This window comes from Leptopilina boulardi, unplaced genomic scaffold (genome assembly GCF_019393585.1).
Source record: "Leptopilina boulardi isolate dan_hultmark-lab unplaced genomic scaffold, ZJU_Lbou_2.1 LbouV2_353, whole genome shotgun sequence".
NCBI classification, from domain to species: domain Eukaryota; kingdom Metazoa; phylum Arthropoda; class Insecta; order Hymenoptera; family Figitidae; genus Leptopilina; species Leptopilina boulardi.
The window spans coordinates 1,001,498-1,017,642 of NW_026137922.1; positions in this window are offsets into that span (position 1 = coordinate 1,001,498).

The following is a 16,145-nucleotide window of genomic DNA, read 5'->3' on the forward strand; positions in this document are numbered from 1 at the left end:
AATTTTGCACTGAAAAAATTCCTAACCCCCGTATACCAGGAATTGACTAATTTGCCTGGTTACGAGAGGAACCCACTAAGCAATCTTGGTCAAAGATGATTTCGACAATTAGTCGGAATGACTATAGGGAAGATTATCAGAGTAACCAGGTATCTTAGTAACATTGGCTAGAATCACTTAGACTAATTAAACTTTAGCAAAATTGACTATAGATACATGTGATATTAACCAAACACCTTAGTTAATATAACTAGGAAACAAGGGGTCAATTCTACTAAATCGACTTTGACAATATTAACCAAACTACATAACTGAATTGACTAGGATGCTTGGTTACGCTGACTAGATTTAAAGTTCCTATGGTTAATAGTCATTAATGCGAAGCAAATTTTTTTCAGTGTGGTCACCGAAACTTATACACGGAAAATTTTATGGTGCATCAGATGCGCAACCTACGGTAGAACTGTTGTACTATGGGTTAAGGGCAACTGTTATCCTGACTTGGCGCGTCAGAAGCGCCGTAGGGGACATCTGTTAGAATGAATGTTCATGTTTCAAATTATTGTTCTTTAAAGTTCTAGTTACGTAACCTTTCTAAAATATAGAATACAAAAGGTTTCACAAGAAAAAATGCGAATGTCCATTAAACACACTATATATTTCATTATACATTAGAAAAATATTACAGTTGTTACATTGTACAAAAGGAGTTTAATTTATGAGACCGAAGACGTATCTCTCGTGGTTGTGAGCCAACTGACCTTCCACCAAGGTATTTTCGGATTCAGTTCTAACGCGAAGGACACGATTTGACAACGTCACAATCATCTAGTAATTTGTACATTTTACAATTCAGACAAAATGGCAACACTGCCTAAATAATATTTTAAATAATGTTTCCCTTTTTTGAAAATTGGCCCCGTAAGATCCTGAGCAAGGGCTAGGTACATAGAGTCATAAATTCAGGTATCAAAGGTACTCTTGTCTAGTCTGGCCGGCAGATGTGTCCGTTATTACTATATTATTTTATTACCTTTTTTGTGTATTTCTTTACTGATAGATCTTATTTTCAACATATATTTAGACAAAACCTCAAGGTTGGTAAGAACGTGACAAAGTACAAAACATATCTTTCAGTTGCAAAAATATACGATGAGAAAACAGCATAACCATTCTCATATTCTAACAACATCAGACACACTGTAGGGGACATAGGTTGCACCAAACCGGGATAACTGATGTCCGTTTTTAAAGTACAAAAATTTTTTAACTAACCAGTACAACCGGTGTACCAAAATTTTTTCCGTGTACAAACGCGCCGCAATAGAAAATTACGTTATTAGTTTTAATTACTCATATTTGTTTAAATAATCGATTTTAATAAAGTTAAACATTTTTTAACATCTAAATAACATAACCTTTTAGTTTAATAAGTCTTAAATTGAGTTTATACAACTGAAATGTTGAATTTTCTATTTCAAAGGTGTTTTGACTCGAATCGCGCCGCAATCATCCTAATCAATTCTACATGAAAAATTAGGAAGATTGTTTAGGGTTCTTGTTTGTAAAAGTTATATTTTTTTGTATAACTTTTATAAACAAATAAAGTATATAAGAAGGTAGTTTTAGCTTTTTTTACCTTTCCCATTATTTGTAGGGGAATAGTGTCAGGGTTGGACACTTGTCAGGGTTGGACACTTGGCTTTTTTTAAATAAGAACACTAGCGCCACCTGTGTGCGTACGTGACAAATCTTCTAGTAGTGTAACGTAACTTTTTGTGGCATTACATTTATGGAGAATCAAAAGTAGCGTCTCCTGTGACTTCGGTGCAATCAAAGAGACAAAAAAAGTTTTGTTTGACTTGTGAATAAACCTAAAAAATGTGTAAAAAAAGCAAGAATTCGGCAAGGTAAGCTTATTGAATGTATTGTGGGGTACATAATTTATGGTTAGCACAATTCGAAAATGATGCTTCTAGTTAGGGTTGGACACTTTATACAGTTAGGGTTGGACACCCATATTAATTATGAATTTGACACAATTTATAAATATATTTTATTGATATTTCAGTGCAAAATTGTGCCAAAGATATTAGAAAAATAATACTTAAATTGTATAAATTTTGTTCATCATTTCATTGAGTTATTTGGAACAATAAAGCGTTATTTTTTGTAATTTGAGTTCATTCCTTTTTTAAACGCATGAAGCTTTACAATTTGTAAACAATAAGTAAAGATAAACATGAAAAAATAAGAATAAAAAACATTACAAATGTTATTTTACGTTTTTACCAATAATGCGTTTCGATTTTCAAAAAGTGTCCAACCCCGACTGAAAAGTCCAACCCTGACTAGATTTTTTTTCTTTAAATGTTTATAACTTTTTTAATTTTGGACCAATCAATTTACGGTCCACAGCAAAAGTGTTCCTCTTTTGTAGATCTTTCCACCCATATACCACAATTGACTGAATTTATCTAAACAAAATATTTATAAACAAAAAACCAAAACTGTGTCCAACCCTGACACTATTCCCCTACTTTTTAATCTGGAAAGATATAGGGAAAATAATTGGTGGAACTTTGTGGAAAACTATGGAGTATTTTATGATAATTTATGAAACATTTTTAAAAATTGATTTATGAAATTGATAGAAATTTATTAAAAAAAATTTAAATGAACCATTTTTGAAATTTATACTGTAATTAACAATCAATTATCAAGCAGAATTAAAAAATTGAAAAAAAAAATTTTCGGAAATTTATGCGGTAAGTTATGGAAATTTATGGACATTTATGCTGCAATTAACAATCAATTATCAAGCAGAATTAAAAATTGAAAAAAAAATTTTTCGGCAATTTATGGAAATTTATGAAGTAATTTATGGACATTTATGCTGTAATTAACAATCAATTATCAAGCAGAATTAAAAATTGAAAAAAAATTTTTTCGGCAATTTATGGAAATTTATGCTGTAATTTGTGGACATTTATTTAATTATTTTTTACTTTCCTGAAGTTTAATGTTTAAAACAAATTTTTTTGCTTCATATTTTATGTTACACGCCGTTCAATGGAGAAAAAGCCTTACCATGACGATGAGGCCAGACCATGACGCTCAAGAAAAACTGATTTTTTCAACAATTTATTAACAATTTTCAATCTGTTTCATATATGCATGTTATTTATATTCACTGAACTAATACTACTACACTTCAGTTGACATAAAATATAAATAATTATTAATTTTATTGAGAAATATTTAAAGGCCAGACCATGACGATTCTGTGATTCCCCATGCACATTTGATGCTTTTAATGTGTGAAAAACAAAAAAATTAATTCTGAAAGCAGTTTCTCCCTTAGTAATTCACTTAGGAGAGCTTATTGTTGCTTTTAACTAATGGTGAGTGAAGTTTTGATTTTATTTTTATGTAAAAAAATGCTATTTTATAAAAAGGTCAGACCATGACGCAAAAACGAGAGACGAGAATTAACACCAAAAAAATTTTTAAAAAAATTTTTTATTTTCACAAATGGTTTTTTTCACAATTCTACTAACATAAACAAGACGAAACTATCAATAGTTTTTATATTGATTACTGTATTTTACTAAAAATAACTTTTTTTTATATAAAAGTGGTACTGGGGACAGGTCATACCATGACGTTTTGGCACCTTAAAACAGCTTTTTAATTAAAGTTCTACACTTTTAATTAAAAACGACTATGGGCTTTTGTTTGTAAACCTAGAAATTATTTTTTCCCATTGGATTTATTGCAACTAGCCATGTATTTCTCGCTCCCTAACGCTCGCTCGGTTACAGTTGTACTTATTGTAGTTTATGTATATTATATATATAATTTATGTTTTAAATTAATATATTATTAATATTGTATAAAAGGACCCCGCACGTTTTGCATGGAAAATGGCTTTCAGCCAATTTTTCTGAAACTTTGTAGTTTTGTAGTTTAAGGCCTCCTGAACAAAAAATGTTAATGGCAAAACTTAAAATAATGGACAGTTTTTTTTGCTACAATGGCTCAAAGTTAAAAAACAATAGCATTATGGGCATAGACTTTTGTTAATTTAAAACTTTTAAAACTTAATTAAATCTGCTTAAAACTCGTTACTCGGGAGATTTGGGGTCGCTGATTACGAAACCGAGTTTTGTTTTTTAAAATTCAAAATGGCGGACGACTTTCCTAGAATCTGATTGAATTCGCATGAAACTCATCACTCATCTTGGGTTCTAACTTTGACTGTTGAAGGGATGCATCGTCCTTCGAGATCCGCACTTTTAGTTCACCTGATATTGGGTATCATAAGACATGGAAGCAAGGACATCGGACAATGCAATAACGTCTGAGTATCTAACGAAGGGAATCCTGGGTCCAATCTGGCGAGGTGGTAATACCCAATTATTTCCTAATTACCCTTGACACGGATTAAGACAATGAGATGAACGGTGTTAAAAATTCTAAGAAATACTTGCAGGGTAATAAAACGAATAAGCGCTTAGCGAGGGGGCGGTAACCGGTGACACTGAAATGTAGGGAAAGTAAAACTGTGAATCTTCCACAGATCATAGTGACAGCAAAAGAGGCAGTACGTCAAGCCTTCTCAATGTAAACAGCGAAAAAAGCGCTTAAAGCCTGATTCCGTCTGATTTGGACAACACGATCATTAACGAAAACAGCGTTAAATGCGTTATATTTCGGAAAAAGGAAGCTAAGTTTCTTCTGAAAATCAAGAAGGAAGTTGCCAAGATGGTAAAATCTTGTGACATTCAAAACAACATTAATCGCACGATCAAGTACAGACTAAAGGTTCTTCAGGACCTGATAGATTAAGCCCAGGTGAACCAAGAAAAAAACGGAAAAGGGACATACTGAACCTTACGTTTTTGTTTCGATAGTATGTAGTCGGAAGGACTGGGATGCAAAGAAAGAGCGTACTCTTGAGAAGTACTGCAATACAATCACGATTTTAACGTTACTGTAACTATTACAATTTGGCAAAGTACCTAAGTATGGAGTCATTGGCTTTTAAATCAGGCGAATTCAAGCGATTTTCTAAAAAGTCGTCGACCTTTTTTGATCAGTCATTTTGAGCTTTGAAGAACAGCCCTCACGTTCATAATAAGCGACCCCGAAAACCCCCGAATAACCATTTTCAAGAGAATTCAATGATTATTTTTTAAAATCATCGACCTTTTTTGATCCGTCATTTTGAGTTTTGAAAACCAGCCCTCAGATTCGTAATCAGCGACCCCGAAAACCCCCGAGTGATGAGTTTCATGCGAATTCAATCAGATTGCAGGAAAGTCGTCCGCCATATTGGATCCGCCATTTTGAATTTTAAAAAACAATCCTCGGAATCGTAATCAGCGACCCCGAAAACCCCCGAGTGATGAGTTTCATGCGAATTCAATCAGATTTTAGGAAAGTCGTCCGCCATATTGGATCCGCCATTTTGAATTTTAAAAAACAAACCTCGGATTCGTAATCAGCGACCCCGAAAACCCCGGAGTGATGAGTTTCATGCGAATTCAATCAGATTTTAGGAAAGTCGTCCGCCATATTGGATCCGCCATTTTGAATTTTAAAAAACAAACCTCTGATTCGTAATCAGCGACCCCGAAAACCCCCGAGTGATGAGTTTCATGCGACTTCAATCAGATTCTAGGAAAGTCGTCCGCCATATTGGATCCGCCATTTTGAATTTTAAAAAACAAAACTCGGTTTCGTAATCAGCGACCCCAAAAACCGCCGAGTAACGAGTTTTAAGCAGATTTAATTAAGTTTTAAAAGTTTTAAATTCACAAAAGTCTATGCCCATAATGCTATTGTTTTTTAACTTTGAGCCATTGTAGCAAAAAAACTGTTCATTATTTTAAGTTTTGCCATTAACATTTTTTGTTCATGAGGCCTTAAACTACAAAACTACAAAGTTTCAGAAAAATTGGCTGAAAGCCATTTTCCATGCAAAACGTGCGGGGTCCTTTATCTTAACTTTGATCAGTATCAATGAAGGATGAAATGACAATTGTTAAATATTACATGTTTTAATTTATTATAATTATAACAACAATATTATATTACATTATATTATATTATATTATATTATATTATATTATATTATATTATATTATATTATATTATATTATATTATATTATATTATATTATATTATATTATATTATATTATATTATATTATATTATATTATATTATATTATATTATATTATATTATATTATATTATATTATATTATATTATATTATATTATATTATATTATATTATATTATATTATATTATATTATATTATATTATATTATATTATATTATATTATATTGCTGTAAATTGCCCCACAAACACATGGAGATTTTGCAAATTTTTTAGAAAAATGTTCATAATAAATCGAAAAACCTTTTAAAATATCGGTTTTTATTTTTATTATCCAGAGTAAACCTTTATAAAGAGATTTTAAAGGTATATATCCAAAAATTCGTAAAAAAAAATTGCATAAAATTGCAAAATAACCCTTTTTTGGGTTAAAATTGAAAAAACATGTTACAAAAAAAAGTATGTAAGATTTTCTAAAAGCATATTGCAAAGTATTTTGATTTATTTGAAAATAAGTGAAAGTAGATCTTCCAAGGACGGTGTCGAGGTCACGGTGTCGGTGTCGCTTTTGGAAATTTGTTAACTTAATATAATAGAAGATGTTTCGTTTTAAAATAAGAAATGTTAAAATTATTAAGTTAAAAACAATTGATTTCAATGACACTTATAATTAGGCACAATATTATTGGTTCCTAACTAAAAATTTAAAAAACAACAATAAATAATAAAAAAAATCGTAAAAAATTGTTTATAAGTAACATTTTAAAAATAGAGTAATTTTAAAGGTATATATCCAAAAATTCGTAAAAAATTGCATAAAATTGCAAAATAACCCTTTTTTGGGATGAAAATGCAAAATAACCCTTTTTCAGGTTAAAATTGAAAAAACATATTACAAAAAAAAAGTATGTAAGATTTTCTAAAAGCATATTGCAAAGTATTTTGATTTATTTGAAAATAAGTGAAAATAGATCTTCCAAGGACGGTGTCGAGGTCACGGTGTCGGTGTCGCTTTTGGAAATTTGTTAACTTAATATAATAGAAGATATGTGCAAATGATTTTTTAAAAAATACGAGGGACATTAAGTTTTGCGCTACGCGGAAAATCACCCAAATAACTATTATTTCAAATGTTTTGAAATTTCTTTTAAAGAACGCGATAAATATAACTTATTTGTTTTTAACTTTGGACGAGGAACTGAACAAATATAATTTTATATATTATAATATCTGTGAGCATCCATGTTTATAACATTTAATATTTGGTTTTTTGCTATCTTAAACCACGAACACAAACAACCTAAGCCTCGTGCATTTTTTATCAGTGTAATTACAGGAGCAGATGTCTTACTGTACTCATTTTTTTTACTTATTCCGATAAGGTAGCTAAAATTCGGCCAATTATACTAAAGTACCATCTTCTGATTTGATTCTGTAAACATTCGATACCGCCACATATGGTAAAGTAACATTTTTTTGGTTTAATTTTCTTTAAATTTTTTAAAGTATTACACCATAATACCACAATATTACAAGTATTACACTGTATTACATGGTATTACACAATAATGCTTATTATTACAAGACATTAATAAATGTTACAGATATTACCAAGTATTACCAGGCAAGTGTACACTTGACTACCAGAATAAATTCCCCCTCGACCCTTCTATAGTCCAAATTTTGACACTCTATATATTTCCGTTTTAAAGATACAGAAATTTAATTGTTTAGACAGTTAAAATTTGGCCCCAGCCTCCCCTACTACGTTTTTTCTTTGTTTCATGAAAAAAACTGTTTCGTCGATTTTCTTCTAATTTTTCCATTTTGTTCAGAAGGTGTTTTTGTTTGTAAATAACAGCATTTTTTATAACATTATTTGTTTTTTATAAATGTCACTGACTACTCTAGTAGTTATACCATACATTTTATTCGTTAGCTTTTCTGTGTCACCTCGCATGGGAGGACAAGAAGGAATATGGAGATTATGGTATTATAATTAAAAATTTATTACTGTAAGTACAAGCGTTGAATAGTTTTATATAAATGTTTTATTTGTCTTGTAAAAGGGTAAAAAAATTATAAGAAAAATACAAGTAGAGAAGATTGGTTAGTAGACAGCATGAAACATGGGGTAGGCGAAAAATGGGTTTTATTCTAGCAGCAAAAATATTTTCTGCCCTTCAAATACTCCTCTGCCCTACCCTTTTTTGTTTTTTATATTTTTTATTTTTTTTTTGTGCATCTACAATAAAATGAAGAAATAGAATACTAATTGTAAGAAGAGCTGAAAGCTGAAGGAAGAGAATGATAAAAGACTAATGTTAATCCATAATGTCTTTTGTACTAGAGTTTCAACGAAAATGCGTAATTTGTAATAGAGAGAATCATGACTACATGGTTATTAGTGTACTTTCCGGAACGGCAGTGGTTTTACTAATATCCGCTACTTCAAGCGAACCGTGGAATATTATAATTGATTTATTGCGTCCCAATCGGATTTATCAATTGTATACGAGGCGTTTTGCAAGAGTGCATTTGATTGGTTTCATCATCTCTTGTTTTCTCACATATTTGTAAAATATTTTTGTAATTATAGAAATTTATATCTGCTTTAATCACATAAAACTTTATTCAGTATTTTGACAAACAAAATTCATCTTCCCTAAAATATTAACACTGTTTAATATTTAACAATTTTTAAATGAATTTATTTGTACTAATTTTAACAATTTAAGGAGGAAACTAGTGTAAACAAAAATTTTTTTAGAATTTTTTTTCATTAAAAATTAGTTTACTATCTGTAGAATATGATCCTACATTACTAATCTATAATTAGATGAATGAATGTCTATAGTATAAATAAGTTTAGCACTTCAAATGCTACCAAATGCAGTTAAGGGGACTTTCTGGTTTAGAATTCCAAAAAAATCAATTTTTTTTTGCTTGAAAATGTTCCTTAGTATCATAAAATTACAGTCCCAATAAGTTTTTTAAAAAATATATAAAAAACAAAAGTTGTAATAAAAAATTGTTTAATATTCTTGGCTCAATCTATTATGTTATGAAAACTTTAAACGCGTTTTTCTCGAAAACACATTTTTCAAACTGGTGCACGGCTTTTCTCGCAATCTTCTGAACCGATATTAAAAAACCAAAAACTATTCGATTCCTTAGTTAAAAAACTAGAGAATAAACCTTTGTAACTTCATATTTCTACTCCTGTTTTTTATACGATAGTAAATTGCTCCAAAAACATGACTTTCGAATTTTTGAGAAAAATCCCACATAACGCATAATATTGCAGCTATATTGCTGCAATATTTCTTTTTAACATTTAAAATATTCAAATTTAACATTACATGAATATTTCCAAAATATTAAAATGTCCGACTCAGGGAATATTAAATTTTAACATTTTAGGAATGTTGCTATGAAACTTTCCATATGTACCTGAAATTTTTTTGTACATTTCTTAGAAATATTGCAGAAATATTTCTTTAAATATTCTGAAATATTCCTGTGAAATATTTTTAAGGTAGTTTTTGAGAAAAAGCGAATTTACGAAAACATGTCCTTTTTCAAGAAAATGCCCCCTTACACGACAGGATACATAATATACATGTATATATGCTTTTATATACATATTTATATACATATATGTGTAATTTTATATATATTTATATAGGTATATATTTATAAAAGCATACATTGTCCTCGCGAAGAGTACGTTCCATGAGCGCGTGACTTTTACATTGTACCCCGTTTTTCGATATGTTACCGAAGTTTCCAACCAAAATAATAGTTTCTATAGCATTTCTACATACATCTACTTCAAGAATATGCAGTTTTTAGAAAATCGATTTTCTTGAAAAAAGATGTGGTACTAACCCCTTAAGTCTGAAGTCTTATGCTTAAGGGGGAGTGACACCTTTGAGGTCTTTTTTGAACCTGTTTTTCATGGATTTTTTAAGTCACAGGAATAAGTAAACAAAATTTGGTTTCGGGGACTTCATTTGTTAACTTTTTAAGTTTACGAAAATATATTTATACTTAAAAAAAGTTTCAATTTGTTGACTATAAATTCCGCTAAAGTTGGTCTCGTTTCTCTGCAGGGCAAATCGGTGGGCAAGATTCCAATTAGACCGTTTAAAATAAAACAAAAATTCAAATTTTTTCTGAATCTGTGATAGATTTAGCTTTAGAGTACGTAGAATATTTTAGAAATATTATTTTTTGTGGATTTAGCAGCTATTTGAAGAAAAAAGTAGATTTTTAGGGAGAAATTTTTAAAAAAATCTATTGCAAAAACAAACAAACCAATAAAAAATCCTCTACGTACTCTAAAGTATTAATAAATGACGATCAAAAAAAAACTTTGGCCGAAGTCAATCCGATCAAAACTGTTCGAGCTAGACTGCCCACCAAATGTCATTCCGATAAAAACGCATTTAAAGTTTTGACATATGAAAACTTATAAAAAAATGAAATCAACATTAATCTGCTCTCTAAATCTGAATCAGTCATATTTTACTGATTAGCAGTAGAAATCTACTAATTGCTATAGCGAGAATTGAGCAACTGACAATTAGTAGAAATTTGCTGATTCAATTAGTAAAATATCAAATACTGATTGAATCAGTAATATAAATATATGGCGGCCACAAAATCTACTGATTTAATAGTTAATTTTAAAGGTTATGTTATATACAAATTACTGATTTACATAAGTTATTTTGTATTGCTTGCATATTCACTAATTATATTAGTAAATTTCAAAAAATAACTGAAACTTCAGTTAAAATGAAAAGTACTGATTGAATTAGTAAAATTTGTACTGATTCAGATTTAGAGAGTGCGATGCCTGCACCGTAAAATTGTCCTTCTACATTAATATTTGTTTCATCTTCAGCCTTTCGAGAGGCTGAATATCCCTTGAAAACAACAGTGGAATATTCTCATGATCTTCTAGGAAAATCAAAATGTCCGCATTATGGGAATATTTCACGGTGACATTCATGGAATATTCCAGTGACATTGAGGGAATATTCCTCGGTGACATTCATGAAATATTACAGTGACATCGAAGGGATATTCAAGTGATATTGATGGAATATTCCAGTGATATTGAGAGAATATTCCACGGTTATATTAATTTTTTTTAAAAATATGTTTTTAATCTTCCTGCTTATTCAAATAACAATTTATAACACATTTTCATGATTTCAACACTGTAAAAAAAATTTAATATAAGTGTGAAATATCCCTTTAATATCACCCTTAATGTCACTGTAATATTCTCTGAATGTCACCGTGGAATATTCCCATGAGGCGGACAATTTGATTTTCCTGGAAGATCATGGGAATATACCACGGTGGTATTCAAGGGATATTCAAGGGATATTCAAGGGATATTCAGGGGATATTCAGGGGATATACCGCGCTGCTTGGGCACGTTAAAAGAGAAAATAGCCGATAGCGCTATAAAGCACTCGAAGCCTGTGCCACGAAACCCTAAAAACCCTAAAAAGAGAAACATATTTAATTGAAATTTTTCCATCTTCTTTATATGTATATGTAAAAATTCAATTCGTATATTTTAATTTATTTGTTAAATTTTACAAAAACTCGTCATCTGCTTATTCATTGCTCCATACAAAAAACAAAAATAGAAATCTTTTTTATATATTGCTGCAATAACAATTCATAAATTATTATGCAATTTAAGGATATGAGAATACATATGGAGTCGCATTTTTTAACGAAAAACTTCACGAGTCGAGGTAATTAGAAACTGCTGTGTGAAAACTACTGACTTTGCTTCCTAGGAATTTTCCAAAATTTTGCTTTTAATTCTTGCAAAGACCATAAGAAAAGTTTATTGCTTTCAGGAGAAACTACATGTACATTTAAATGATGGGAAATTATTGGAGTGTAATACAATGATTTTACAATAGAATATTTCTTTCCAATATTATTATATATTATGTTATTTTTCCCAAAGTTGACGATATTCATTATAGTTAAAATTGTATTATCTTTCAATAGAACGCGTTGTCTCTGGAGCTACCACAATCAATTAAAAAAGATCGGTTTTTGAGTGTTTTATATTGATTTGCTCTTTCAGGTGTATTGTTTATTAAAGGCCATCGTAATGAGACTGCTTTAAAATAACAACTGGTTTATTAATATTTGCGTCCTCGAAAGCTTGCATTTCAGAACTTCTTTCTGACAATTGTTGTAAAGGTTTTTTTTGCTAAGTCTTTTGTTCACAGTTGTCATATAATTTTCAAATTTAAATGCACTAAAGACATCTAGAGGACCAAATTTTTTTAAAATCATTGCAAATGTGGAGTAAATTATGAAAATTATATGACATAAATTCTTTTCCATAAAGAATCTCAAATGTTTGGATGAAATATTCTATTAATTTTTGAGCATAAAATAATAATCAATGTTTTCTTGAATTTTGGTATTAACTGCTTTGCACAAAATTGTTACCGCAACATGAAGAGCCATAAAATTGTCATAAAAACCTTGATTTTTGAAAATATTTTTTAAAACTATTGGTCCACTGTATAGTAAAATATATAGAACGATGCAATCTTTCAAAGAAAATTATTTCTGTATTGCAAATATATATAAATGAGTTTTTATTTTTTACATTTTCTCATTAAATTTTATTGCTTCTGATCCTAACTTATAAATAAAAATCATAATATAAGCTTAATTAAAGAACTTTTAGAAACTTCTTTTCAGTTTGATTTGGAGCTTAATTTCAGTATTTGCCTTACTGATAAATAGTTTAAATACAATATTGATCTGATTTTCAGTACATTTAGTACCTGAAGGCTGAATTTCAGTCATCATTACAACTTTTTTTCAGTATTCAGCCGAAATTGTTTTCAAGTTGTTTTCATAAGCTGAATTTCAGGTGTTACGAACGTTTCTTATTAAACACTTAAAAATTACTAAAATATTATTTTGGATTCTCATTTATTTATATAAATACGTATCCTAAATATATGTTTCGAAAAACGCAAAGCTAAATCAAAATTCTTACGTTTACAATTCTTATTGCTTTCAATTAATATCAAATATAATTGAAAAACAACATGTGTTAATGTAATATTTTTGAATATATTCACATCTTTTTCAAGTTTTACATTATTAGAAAATTCGAAAGACCCATATCACCAATGCCGATGATTCTAGGAGATTCCTCTGCTGTAGGTTTTGTCGCAGATAGTAATGTCTCACTCTGTCAATAAAGAGTAACTAAATAAGTTTTTATAAACCGTATTAAAAAAATTCAAGAAAATTAATACATGCAGCAAAAATTTGCACAATATCCTTTGTTGTAGATGTTTCAACACCTTTCTTGGTCGGTTTAAATAATTTGGTGACTGCCTGTAATATTTTTACGGTTATCTTATCATTGGATAATGAATCAATGTTTAAATCTTCGGACAAAAAGAAAGTTTTTAAACGTTGGAAAGCACTTAACCAATAGTTTTTGACTTCTTCTTTTGACAAACCTATATCTGCCTCAAACTCGAATTGAATCTAGAAGGATAAAAAAGAAATTAATTTCCTTTTTAGTAAAAATAAAATACTTTTGTTTGACAAAACAAACAATATTCACGGTGGGTTTTAAGCGATTATTATGAAAAGTCAAAATAACCAAGATTTTTCTTTTGGGATGTTTTCTACAACAAAAAAGAAGATGTTTGCAACAAAAATGAAAATCATCCATCGGTCCCTTTTTGAGAAAATTGATTTTTTCTACAAAATCGCATGATTCCTCGCTTTTGAATAGTTTCATGCAAATAATGTTTAAAATTGCATATAATTTTATATATATATATATATATATAATCTGTTTCAGGAGAGATCGATATTTTTCTGCGCATCTTGTTGTTAAAGGGTGTATTTTTAAGTAAAAAAGGCGTTTTCTAGATTTTTTTCTGAAAAACATAGCCAATGATATGAAAAGGATTGTAACATGTGTTGCTTTTCCTAAAACTAAAATCAAGCAAACATATTTAAAATTTTTGTGACCTGCGAGCGTGGTCTCCAAAAGGCAGTCGGAAGGATCTTTTATGGTTTTATGACTTTTCATTGCAAAATTAAAAAATGTTGGAATTTAAAAAAATAATTATATAAATATTATATTTGCAATGTACAGGTTAAAACAATTACAACGGTATAAATTTTTTTGCAAATAATATAAGATTAGAGTTTGTGCATATGTAAATCATGAAATTGTATAACTTTTCCAAAAGCAAATTTTAATATTTAGACGTAAAAATTTATATCGTTGGAATCGTCAAAATCTTCAAATGGTAAATTTAATATTTAAAAAATTATTTCTTTGGATTTAAATATTTTTTTTTTGCACCAAAATGCCATAAAATCTAAACGACCCTAAAATGGATAAAAAAATTTAGTTGTCAATAAACATGTTTCTTCAAATTTAAAAGAAAGTGAAAGAGAAAGCTTATTTGCTGAAACGGAAAATAATATACTCCTCCTTTTATAGTTTTCTGCGCGTAAAGGGCCCAAATTCGTCCTGAAAAATATCGATCTCTCCTAGAACAGAGTATATATATATGCAATTTTAAACATTATTTGCATGAAACTATTCAAAAGCGAGGAATCATGCGATTTTGTAGAAAAAATCAATTTTCTCAAAAAGGGACCGATGGATGATTTTCATTTTTGTTGCAAACATCTTCTTTTTTGTTGTAGAAAACATCCCAAAAGAAAAATCTTGGTTATTTTGACTTTTCATAATAATCGCTTAAAACCCACCGTGTATTAGTATATGAGAAATACAAACAATATTAGTATATGAGAAATACAAACAATATTAGTATATGAGAAATAAAATATTTTTAGTTTTTAAGTAAAATTAAAATCAGTACATATAAGAGAACAATTGAAAAAATTATTCAAATAGAAAAACACCTGATTTTTAATAATTGGATTAGGAAAAAGACAAAAAATTATTTTACCAGACATGGCTTATTTAAATCTGGATACTCTTTCAAGTGATCTGATGCACACAACGACTTCCGTGCTTCTTCCCTTCGTTTGACTCTGCAAGACTCTAAATCTCTTTTTAGAATATAGATCGATGGATTCTCTTTTGACATTTCTTTAATAATATTTTGTTTCAATTCAGCGTACGTTAAATTTTTATTTACCTTTGTAGATTCTTTGTTAGCCCTATATTTGTTATACTGATTTTTATTATTCAAACATTTTTTCATGTCTTTTTCAAGTACATCCTGCAATAAATAATTATAAAATTTTATTCATTTTAGTTTTTACTAATAGAAAGTATTTCAATAAACTTACACTAGATTGTGCATTTTTTTTTTTTAAGAATGGCACTCTTCGTAATGCTTCCTCCGCGACATCAGTAAAATATGTCGTGTCAGTCATTTTCCTGGAAGACATCAGTTTGACTATAATCCGTACAACTTCGCAGCGAATAGTTGATGAACATGTTTTCTTTCCCTCAATGACATCTTGAATGTAGTCAGACCAAATGGGAGGAAAACAATTCTCCACTCTCTATAATTTAAAGATTTGGATCATAACAATTAAAACATATTTTTATAAAATATTCTATGCACTGTTAAAAATCAAATTACAACTTTACAGCTAAAAAGTTTTAAATTCAAGTTTTAAATTTGAAAATTAATCACGATTAATTCAATATTCAAATTATATAATGTCAATCTTTCCGATATAAAATCATAGTCCGATTTTTAACAGTCTGTTTGCATAAGAAAGTAAAATTAACATTGTCAATGCCAAGAAATTAAAACTTTCGATTTTCTGTAACTTCTTCGTCATTTTTACCATTTTGTCGAGCATTTTGTACTTCATTTGTGTTGTCTTCATTTTGTTCCACATGCATATCATCTAGACCATTTTGAAATTCAGGAACTGCTAGAGGATCCCTTATTTCTTGGGTTTCGACTAATTTTGAATGATCAATATCTTCT